Here is an 11,155-nt window from a genome sequence, read left to right on the forward strand (position 1 = left end):
GACCAGGGCTCAAACCCACGTCCCCTGCATTGGCAGGCAGATTCTTAACCCCTGTGCCACCAGGGAAGTCCCATGAATATATCTTTTTGAATTAGTATTTTTGTTTTCTTCAGGTATACCTAAAAGTGAAATTTCTGGATCATATATGAATAGGGATCTCCACATCCTTGCCAACACGTGCTATTTGTTGTCCTTTTTTAAAAAATTTATTTTATTTGTTTATTTTTGGCTGCATTGGGTCTTCGTTGCTGCATGCGGGCTTTCTCTATTGCGGTGAGTGGGGGCTACTCTTCGTTGCAGTGCACGGGCTTCTCATTGTGGTGGCTTCTCTTGTTGCGGAGCATGGGCTCTAGGCACATGGGCTTTTCAGTAGTTGTGGCTCGCGGGCTCTAGAGTGCAGGCTCAGTAGTTGTGGCGCACAGGCTTAGTTGCTCCGCGGCATGTGGGATCTTCCTGGACCAGGGCTTGAACCCGTGTCGCCTACATTGGCAGGTGGATTCTTAACCACCACACCACCAGGGAAGCCTTATTTGTTGTCTTTTGATTATATTACAAAGCTACAGTAATCAAAACAGTATGATACTGACACAAAAACAGACATATAGAGAGCCCAGAAATAACTTCAGACTTATATGGTCAATTAAACTATGTCAAAGGAAGCAAGAATATTCAATGGGGAAAAGATTGCCTCTTTAATAAATGGTGTTGGAAAAACTGGACAGCTACATAAAATAGAATCAAACTGGACTACTTTCTCTCACCAAATACAAAAACAAATTCAAAATGTAAGACTTGAATGTAAGACCTGAAACCATAACACTTTTAGAAGATACATAGGCAGTATGCTCTTTGAAATCAGTCTTTTTATTTTGTTTCCCTTGCCTGAGGAGACAGGCAATATGTATTGCCTATTATTGGTGAGACAATATATATTGCCTGTCTTCTCAGGCAAAGGAAACAAAATAAAAAAATAAACAAATTGGACTACATCGAACTTAAAAGATTTTAATCTGATAGGAAGCTATCAATGAAATGAAAGGACAGGCTTCTGAATGAGAGAAGATATTTGCAAAGGATATATCTGATAAAGGGTTAATATCCAAAATATACAAAGAACTCATAAAACACAATATCAAAAAAACAACCCAATTAAAAAATGGGCAGAGGTCCTGAATAGATATTTTTTCAAAGAAACCATACAGATAGCCGATAGGCACATGAAAAGATGCTCAACATCACAAATTTACAGGGAAATGCAAATCAAAACCACAATTAGATACCACCTCACACCTGTCAGAATGGCTATCATGAAGTTAAACAACTTTAATATACATACTGACCATTTATATCCTCTTTTATAAAGTTTTCATTTAATTCCTTTGTCCATTTTTTACCCCTGTCATATATGTTGTCTTTTTCTTAATGTTTTTAGGAGTTCATATTCTGGATATAAGTCCTCTATTTAATATATGGGTTAGAAACATCTTCTTCTCCTTTACAGTTTGCCTCCTTTTTTCCTGAAGTGTGTCTTTTGTTAAATACAAGTTCTGAATCTTAATTTAATACATTTTAGCATCTTTGTTAAGTGACTTTTATGTCTTATTTAAGAATTCTTTCCTTATGCTAATGTCATGAACTGTTTTTCTATATTTCCTTCTTAAAACATTTTACTTTTCACATTAAGATCTTTAATCCATCTGAAATTGCTGTAATGTTAATTAGGGGTCAAAGCACTTAAAATATGCATATCCAACTGACCCACTTAATGAAAAACCTTTCCTTCTCCCACTGCACTGCAATACCACCTTTGTCATACATAAATCAATCATTCATATACATGTAGGCTATGTTTTTTGATTGATCTCTTCCAATTTTCCATTTGTCTCTCTTTGTACCAATAACACGTTATATTGTGTAATATATTTGGCATTGTAAATCTTTCAGTTTTTATTTTACTTCTTTTTGAAAATTTGCCTTGGCTATTCCTGGCCTGCTGCATTTCCATACAAATTAAATGACCACAATAAGAACCAAAACAAAAGCTGCTGGGATTTTGATTGAGATTGCATGAAATCTAGAGAGTATTTGGAGAATACTTACATTTATGAAATATTGAGTATTTTATTACATAAATATGCTCTATCTCTCTAGATATTTAGGCCTTTAGTTTCATTAATAATGTTTTCTAGTTTTCTGTGTAGCAGTCTTGCACATTTTAAAAATTTGATTTATACTTGAGTATTTGATATTTTTGGTGCAATGATAAACAATATCAGTTTTTAAAATGCAATTTCCTATTTCTTCATTGTTGGTTCATAGAAACACAACTAATGTATATATTGATTTTATGTTCAGTGAATTGGAATAATCAGTTATTAATTCTAATAGACTGCCTGTGTATTTTTTTAGATATCTAGCTACATAATCATATCTTCCGCAAACAATAAAAGTTCTCTTTCTTCTTTTCCAGTTCAAATCCCTTTTAATGAGTTTTTTCTTATTTCATTTCACTGGCAAGTACTTTCAGCACGTTGTTGAATTTAAATAGTATCCTTAAATTAAGTGAACATCCTTCATTCACTCCCAGTCTCATGGAGGGAGAATTATTTCACTGCTAAATGTGATGTTTCTATAGGAGTTTTGGTAGCTACTTACCAGATTAAGGAAGGTCTCCTCTATTTCTATTTTGCTCAGTTTTGATCATGAAGGGGGTGTTGAATTCAATTAAATGCATAATATATTTTGTTCTTTAATCTGTTGATGTTCAAAAAATTATTCATTTCATCCAAATTACAATCTTTATTGGTATAAAATTACTTACAATATAACTTGTAGACTCCAGAATTTGTAATGATTTCTCTTTTTTAATTCCTGATATTGGTAATTTGTGTTTTCTCTACCCTTAATTTGACATGCCTTGCTATGACTCCATCAATTTTATTAGTATTTTCAAAAAACCAACTTTTGGCTTTGTTGATTTTTTTATATTGCATGCTTTTAAAGATTTTCATTAATTCGTGTTTGCATTTTTGATATTTCTAAAATTTACTTTCTTAATTTACTTTTTTTGTTTTATTTTCTTAAAATAAAAGCTTCAATCATTTATTTTTAGACTTTTTTCTTTTCTAATGCATAAATTTCTCTTTGGACATGGCTTTAGCTGCATCTCACAAGTTTTGATATGATGTGTCTTCATTATCATTCTGTTCAAAATATTTTCTAATTTCTTTTCTGATTTCTGCTTTGACTTGTGGATTAATTAGAGGTGTGCACTTTAATTTTTAGAAATTAGAGATTTTATAATTGTTTTTGTTATTGAATTCCTAGCTCACTTCTACTGTGGTCAGAAAGTATACTCAGGATGATTTGACTCCTTTGATATTTGTTGATGCTTTTTTTATGTTAGCATGTAGTTAGTTTTCATAAATATTCCACATACCCGTGAAGAGATAGGAGTGCTACTGTTGAGTGCACTATTTTATATGTGCTAGTTAGATCAACTTTGTTAAATTTGTTGTTTAGATTGGTTATATTCTTCTAATCTTTTAATTTTTTTCCTACTAGTTATGGAGAAAATTATGTTAATGTCTTTTGCGGATTAACCCATTTCTCCTTTTAATTCTATGATGCCTGCTTTGCTTATTTTGAAGATACTTTACTGGGAACATATAATTTAATATTCTGATATCTTCTTGTTGGACTGACTTTTAATCATTTTGAAATATCCTTTTAACCTTAATCTCTAACAACGTTTCTTGCCTTCAGGCCTACCTACTTTGTCTGATATTAGTTTATCTAAACCAGCTAAAACAATTTTTTTGTTCACTTTTGTGAGGTGTTGTATATTTTCTTCAATTCTTTTACTTTAGTCTTTCTATGTTGTTATATTTAAAGTGCACCTTGCAAACTACCATATAGTTCATTTCTATTCAGCCTAACACTTAATCTCTGATTATTAAGCTTAACATTATTTAGCTCATATGCATTTAATGTAATAAAGACCGTCTATCATCTTATTATTCCTTTACTCTTTAGCTCATCTCTTTTATGATCCTGTTCCTCTTCTTTCTTGACCTCATTTTGTGTAATCAAAACATTCAAAATGTTTTTATTATTTTACATTTTTTCCTTCTAATAACTTGTTAAATGGATATTTAAAAACTTTTATTTGTACTTTTTTTCTGGCTACTCTGGAGATTTCAATATGCATCCTTGTCATATTATAAACTAATTCCAATTTTTATTTTGAACATTCCTCACTAGTTCTAAAACATTGGTGCTCTTTAATTCTATTTAAACTCCTCACAGCATTTGCATTACTTTGACACATAATGTCCCATAAAAATATATTTAATTCTGTAAGTCATTACAGATATTGTTTTTAATAGTCCATGTTTCTTTTAATTTAGTCACATATTTACCCCTTCTGGTCTGCTTCATTCTTTCCTGGTTTTGTTTTATTTGGTCTAGGGAAATCTTTCTTTTGAAGAACCCCCTGCCACCACGTTTAGTTGTCTGTTGGCAATAAATACTCTCATTAAACAGAAAGATGTAAACCATATTTCTTACATGTTTAAAGAATATTTTGGTGTGTTCAGAGTTATAGGTTAGCATTTATTTTCATTCAACACTTAGATGTCATTCCATTGTCTTCTCTTTGGAGACATTTTTATTGTTGAGAAGTTGATTACTGTTGAAAGTAATCCGTCAGTCTTATTGCTGTTCTTTGAAGATTATCGTCTGCTTTAAAGATTTTACTCTTTTAATTAAGTGCTTAGCAGTTTTACCAAGATGAGCCTACATGTGTTTTCTTTGTATTTATCCTACTAGGAGCTTGCTGAGCTTTGTGATTTTGTATGTTTCTTTTATATGATTTTTAAAAATGCTTGGTTATTTTTTCTACAGTAATTGTTTTACCCTTTTCCTTTCTCAATTCTTTCTTATACTCTAATTTTATAAATATTATATTTTCTACCCTGCCCACATGTCCTGTAGGCTCTCTTCCATTATCATTAATTTCTCTCTGTGCTTCAGTTTTGATTTTTTAAATTTGTTTTGAGTTTACTCAAAAGGTATCCTGCTGTGTTCAAAGTGCTATTGAACCTATATTTTGAGCTCTTAATTTTAGATATTTTTTAAGTTATGGAATTCCCATTGTTACTTTTTTTTATAATTTCTGATTCTTCCTCATAATCCTTCATCTTTCATCATTTTTTCCATCATTTCCTCTACATTCTTGAACTCTGAAGTTATTCTTTTCAGCTTGTTCCAACACTGGCCAATGTGTGGGTCTGCTTCTACAGTATGACTTTCCTCAAGATTGTCCCTTAGCATATCAGTGCTCTGGGTCACTTATAAATAAGACTAAATGATCTCTGTGAAGCTATAATGGCTCTTAAATGTTTTATTCTTCACAACTCAGTAAGTGCTGTCTGGTTCAAGTTATTGCACACCTATCCTTCAAGTCATTGCCAGGGACTGAGGCACCTACAGAAACACATCTTGGCCTTTGTAGAGATTATAATCAAATTAACAAGAGAAAACAACATACATAAAATATTTTCGAATGATTAAGTGTTAAATTTGTGTGATAGTAACCATAAGAGTAATAGTTCAGCAAAAAGAGGCATTTGTTTGGACTGCAGTAACAGCAGCGATTGCAGTAGTAGTCTGGAGAGAGAACCCAATTCTTACATAATATCTGGCAATATAACTTACGCAGAACTGTACTGAGAGTTAATTGTCCCTTTTCAAAATCCAGAATAGATCTCTTATTATCACAAGAGAACAGCTGCTGATGACATTAGGTTCTTAAACATTCTAATAAATATTTCTGACTTTTAGACTTCTAATCTAAAATTTGATGTTAATATTGATGTTAAGTTTGAATCCATATTGGGGTTCCAGCCACCTCTGGTTCTATCTCTTTTTCCATGCCTGTCACTAGCTCTTTGTCTTCATGTGTCTGCTTTTTTTAGAACTAGAATGTGATTAAATTAATTGGTTTAAAAATACACTGTGTGTCATGCTGTGAATATTGGGTTTAAATACAATTGCAGTAGGTTGCACTAATTAATTGGTTTTTATTTTACAAGATTAGAGTTAAGGATGCTTGAACATAATATGTAAATCTATGCAGAATGTGTAAATTAGTATTTTGATTCAAGCATCCTGTCACAAAGGAAACAAAATGAATGTAAAAAATATGATGTAAGCTGCATTTATTTATCCTATGGGTTGAGTGATTACCTAAGCAGCACTAAATGGGGGCTGGGTTGGGTGGGGCTGATGTGTAGGGAAGATGAACTTAGAAACCTAGAACTGAGAAAATTCAAAGTTAACTTATTTCAGTATTCATATAGTTCAAATGATTAAAGGTAGGGGAAAAGTTATTCATCAATGAAAGCTTTTCTGAGTTGGCTTTGAAGAACCTGTATTTATACCTAAACTGATAGTTCCTCTTTCTATTGCTTTGTATCCCTTTGCTCAGCCAGCATTTAGTATAGTATACCTTGTACTTGTGATAAGAGATAGGTAAACTAACAGAACACAATCTTTCTTCTTGAGGTTCTCCCAACTTGAGAGGTATACATGTGCACATAATTATTTTGTATTGTGATAATAAAGCTAATTAATCCCAGGGTTGCTGACAGTTCTGGTTTGAAGTGCTACTTTATCCGTTCCTAGAAATAATGCTAGTAATCAAGAGGGATCTCTACTTGATTAGCTAAGAATACATTCAGTGATAAGTAACAGAAAACCCACTACAGTGGTTTAAACAAATAGGAATTTTCTCACACTACAGAAACATTCTAAAGCAGTGGTCAATGGCATTAGGTCAGTGGCTCAATAACTAGTATCAATAGTTAATAATAAGTCAGTGCTTAAGTCCCTAAGGTTTTTGATTTTCTTGGTTTTTACCTTCATGGTCCAAGATGGCTGCTCCAGCCTCAGCCACCAATTCTGCTTCAAGGCAGAAGGAATGAAAGAAGGAGAAAGGGGAAAAGAGCTTTATCTTTAATAATTTTGCTTTTGTATTCAGGAGTAGAGGCCCTTCTCTCCTGGTCAGACTTCCCATTACATCTATTTGTCAGGCCCAGGACACATTATCAAGTTTAAAGCAATCACAGGCCAAGAACAATGCTCGTGCAGAGACTGATGATCAGGTCATGATTTGTGCCTTGGGACTGGTGTAGATACTCTTTCAGATAAAGATCACCCTTAACCTGCTATCTAAACTTTTTTTTTTTAAATCAGGAAAAAGAGGGATAGTAATGACTTTTATATAAGAAAATGTTATGGTTACCAGGAGATAAGGGTGGGGAGGGATAAACTGGGAGATTGGGATTGACATATACACACTACTATGTATAAAATAGATAACTAATTGGAACCTGCTATATAACACAGGGAACTCTACTCAATACTCTGTAATGGCCTGTATGGGAAAAGAACCTAAAAAAGAGTGGATATATGTATATGTATAACTGATTCACTTTGCTGTACACCAGAAACTAACACAACATTGTAAATCAACTATAGTCCAATAAAAATTTTTAAAAATAATAATAATAAAAAAGAAAATGACTGTGTTTTCCACAACTTTCACACTTTAAGGAATATTAATAGATGTAGCTTTATAACCCACAGCAACATTTCTTAAGACTCCCTTTCATCATTTTTCCTGTTCTTTGGCCTCCTCAGAATCACACGGTTGCTCCAAAGCCTTTCTCTTTGTCCCTCGCTCTCAGACTCCCATCAAAACCCAACTCTCTCTTTGCTGACACCCAGCGCTGCTCTCCTTGGCAAGTCCCCAAATTCCCTTCCTCTCTCTCACCTACTCAGCCATACTGATATCTTCTATTCACATCATCTTTTCTTCCACTAGATAATTCTACTACTGTTTCCTTCTCAGAAGCCTTATTTGATGTTCCCAACTGAGCAAGGACCACAAAGAAATATAATCAGCTCCTAAACTCTTGACAGCCTCCCTCAAGAAATTCAACCTGTCACTTAAATTCTGCACTATAAAAGGATAATCGAACAACTAATCAGAAGGTTATCTTTTTTTCTTTAGAAAGGGAGAAGAACAAGAGGGAAAGGGAGAGGAAAAGCAAAGAATACTTATATATAAATAATTTTGTTCTGTTTACATGATAAATTCTGTAACAGATGTTTGAATGAATATTAATTAGTCAGTTAGCACAGAGAATAAAATGATACATTGAGAGAATGGATGACAGACTCTTTTGGAGTTAAGAAATGAAATGGGTTCCAGGGAATATGGCAAAGGAAGAGGTAAGGTTTAGTCAAGTCTGGAACAAAATTATGGGATAAAATATGGAAAGATAATTTGCATACTACTTTCCTCTCCAAATTTATTTTCCCTTCCTTTTTTATTTTATCTTTTATTTCAACCACTCAGTATTTCCACCTTTGTTTTCTGATTAATCTTAGTCTATACACTTTTTTCTCACACACACAAAAATAGACTTAATAAAGCTTCCTCTGCTCATTTCACCTCTCCCTATACCAGTTCTTAATGAGATCTTTTTACATCAAAGGGCTTTGTAGTAAAAGGCAGAATAATTGCATAATTTGCCTGTGTTTCCTGTATTCCACACTTTGAAATACACCCCGTCTTAATCAGTGAAGTATATGCATTTAATTTTGGCTTTGTGAAGGCATGATGTCTTCATGGCTACCTGGTTTATAACCCTTCCAGTGAAGGTGTCTATTTTGTAGGAATTTCTGACTGAGTTTTATTAGAATCTGACTTCAGTGACAGTACAAGAAGTCTTCAACAAGGACTTAATTAATTTATTCATGCATGCAGTCATCTAACGAGTATTGAAGAGTTCTAACAAATATATTGAATTTGTTGGACTCAATATAGAGACAGCAGAAGACATTATCCCCATGGCCCAATCCAACCCCATCTGTAGACTGGAGATTTCCTGCTCCATGAATGAAATGTCAGGGAGGTCACACAGATCTTCTCATCATGCTGAGATTAAAACAACAACAACAACAAAAAAGCCTCTGATTATCTTTTGAACCAAGAACAACATCCTAGAGATCAATGTGCTTGGTTCAATGTCATAATTAAAACTCTGAAAGCTAATATGATTTTCTCTCTTGCCTCAGTTTAATACTATTTCGGCCTGGAAAGCTGTAATGTTAATGTTTGCTTGCCTTAGTTCCTGGCGGCCCCCAAAGGAGAGTTGTGGGTAGAGGATAGCAGAGGAATCACATACTCATGCCTTGGACTTCTTTTGCCTTTGTGTGTTTCCCAAGATTTCTTTGATGAGTAGCTTTAATTGAAAGTCTCCAAAACGTGGCTTATACTTGTCTTCTGGTTTGCCATTTATCACACCCTACCTTCATCTACCTCCTTTCCTTTCCGGGGTGTCAAAGGCCCTCTAAAATTCTATTGGCTCTTGGGAAAAAAACTTAATGAACCTCCTTGTCTTGCCATCCGCGAAAGTGCAGTTTGCTCCTAGTTTAGCGCTCTAATTCTCTCCTCTTTGGCAGGTGACTGTGGCAATGCATCATCTGTTTGGTAATTATCAGGCATGTGTCAGATGCCACACCTCAGGACCTTCCAAACTCCAGAGGACACATACACATAACACACTCTTTGGGTGGTTTCCTTAAAGTTCCTCTCTTTCTCTTGAGGCGAAGGCGAAGCACCTCCTCCACGGTCCCCACAACTCACTCCAAAGCATGGATGCCCTCCTGGCAGAGGCTGGAGGTCTTTGACCTGGTGGGGAGTGCTGCATAGATGAGGACCATGGTCAAATGCTGCAAGCATGGTTTGCCCGAGAAGCCTGGCACTGTGCACTGGAACACGGCAGCTCTTGTCACTTACTGGTTTGGTCTAAGCATGCAGGGTCTCAGACTAATCTGAATTGCACTTTGACACCCTCTTTGTTTATGTCTATATGTTAGGAACTATGTCTGACATTGGAGTCTTCCTTTTAAGAGGTTCAATCAGACATCTCAAGAGATAATAAAAATACAAGTCAGAAAGGACTGAATTGTGGGGGACTGGACACTTCTCAGGGGCAGTCCTTGACCATGGGGGATGGGAGCCAACAGATACATGTTACACTTCTCCTCCTGTGGGAGACAGTCCACGGCCCCCCTCCCCCGCCCCGGAGGGCCCATGGGATGAGCATTCTGCCCCTGTGCTGTAGGGAACTTGATTATACATCCATACATGGGTCTACTGTCCTTCCCAGCTTCATTCCCCAGACCCTCAAAGAAAACACATGCACTTAAACCTTTGTGGCAGGCTCTGATATCAGAGAGACCTAGGCTGAGACAAGTACAGAGAAGAGAGAGTAGAGGAAGAACAACTAGCTTTAGAAACTAAGGTATTACTTGGAAATAATTAAATGGCATCATGAGTACTCTTTGTATACAGATTCACTAATAAGTTAACTTGTAAATAATTCTGGAAATAATGTACGCAGGACTGGCTACCTAATCTGTGAGGTCAGTGAAAAATGAAAATGGGGGGCCCCTTTTATGAGAATTATTAAAAATTCATTCCAAGTTGGTGACAACAGAGCCTTAAACCAAGTATGGGCTCTTTAACTGCCAAGCCCTGTGCAATCACACTGGTCACACGCTCTTGAAACTGGCCCTGAATGCCTACATGGGTTTTCATTATAACTCCTAATCCAACTCACTAGGAACTAGTAAAACATGTATAATTACCTCTTTCTTATTGTTCTACTGGACCTGACCGTATTGTACTTGTAGTAAACTCCATTCTGTCTTACCTGGATGGGCTGCAATATACTTTTGTGCAGGCTGCAGCAGTGCGTTGTTTAGAGAAACTCAGACTCCCTGCCCTACTCAGTGGCCAGAAACTTCCGCTGCTGTTTTTCTTTCCAAGATCACTACCTTTACAACGGTCTTTGGAGTGTCTGCTAAATCCAAGTCCCTAGGCTAGGCACAGGGATAAAAAGACTCCTGCACTCAAGAACTTACAGAGGAGTAAAGAAAACGGCTAAATAATCAGAGAATTATAAGACGTACTTAGACAGAAGCACACGGGAGCAACCTAACCTATCTTTCTGGGTTAATTTTCTGTTTTCCACTTCACCAAAACTATGATTCATAAGGAATAAATCCAAGATTGTGC

Source organism: Eschrichtius robustus, chromosome 14 (genome assembly GCF_028021215.1).
Source record: "Eschrichtius robustus isolate mEscRob2 chromosome 14, mEscRob2.pri, whole genome shotgun sequence".
In the NCBI taxonomy this organism is placed as follows: Eukaryota; Metazoa; Chordata; class Mammalia; order Artiodactyla; family Eschrichtiidae; genus Eschrichtius; species Eschrichtius robustus.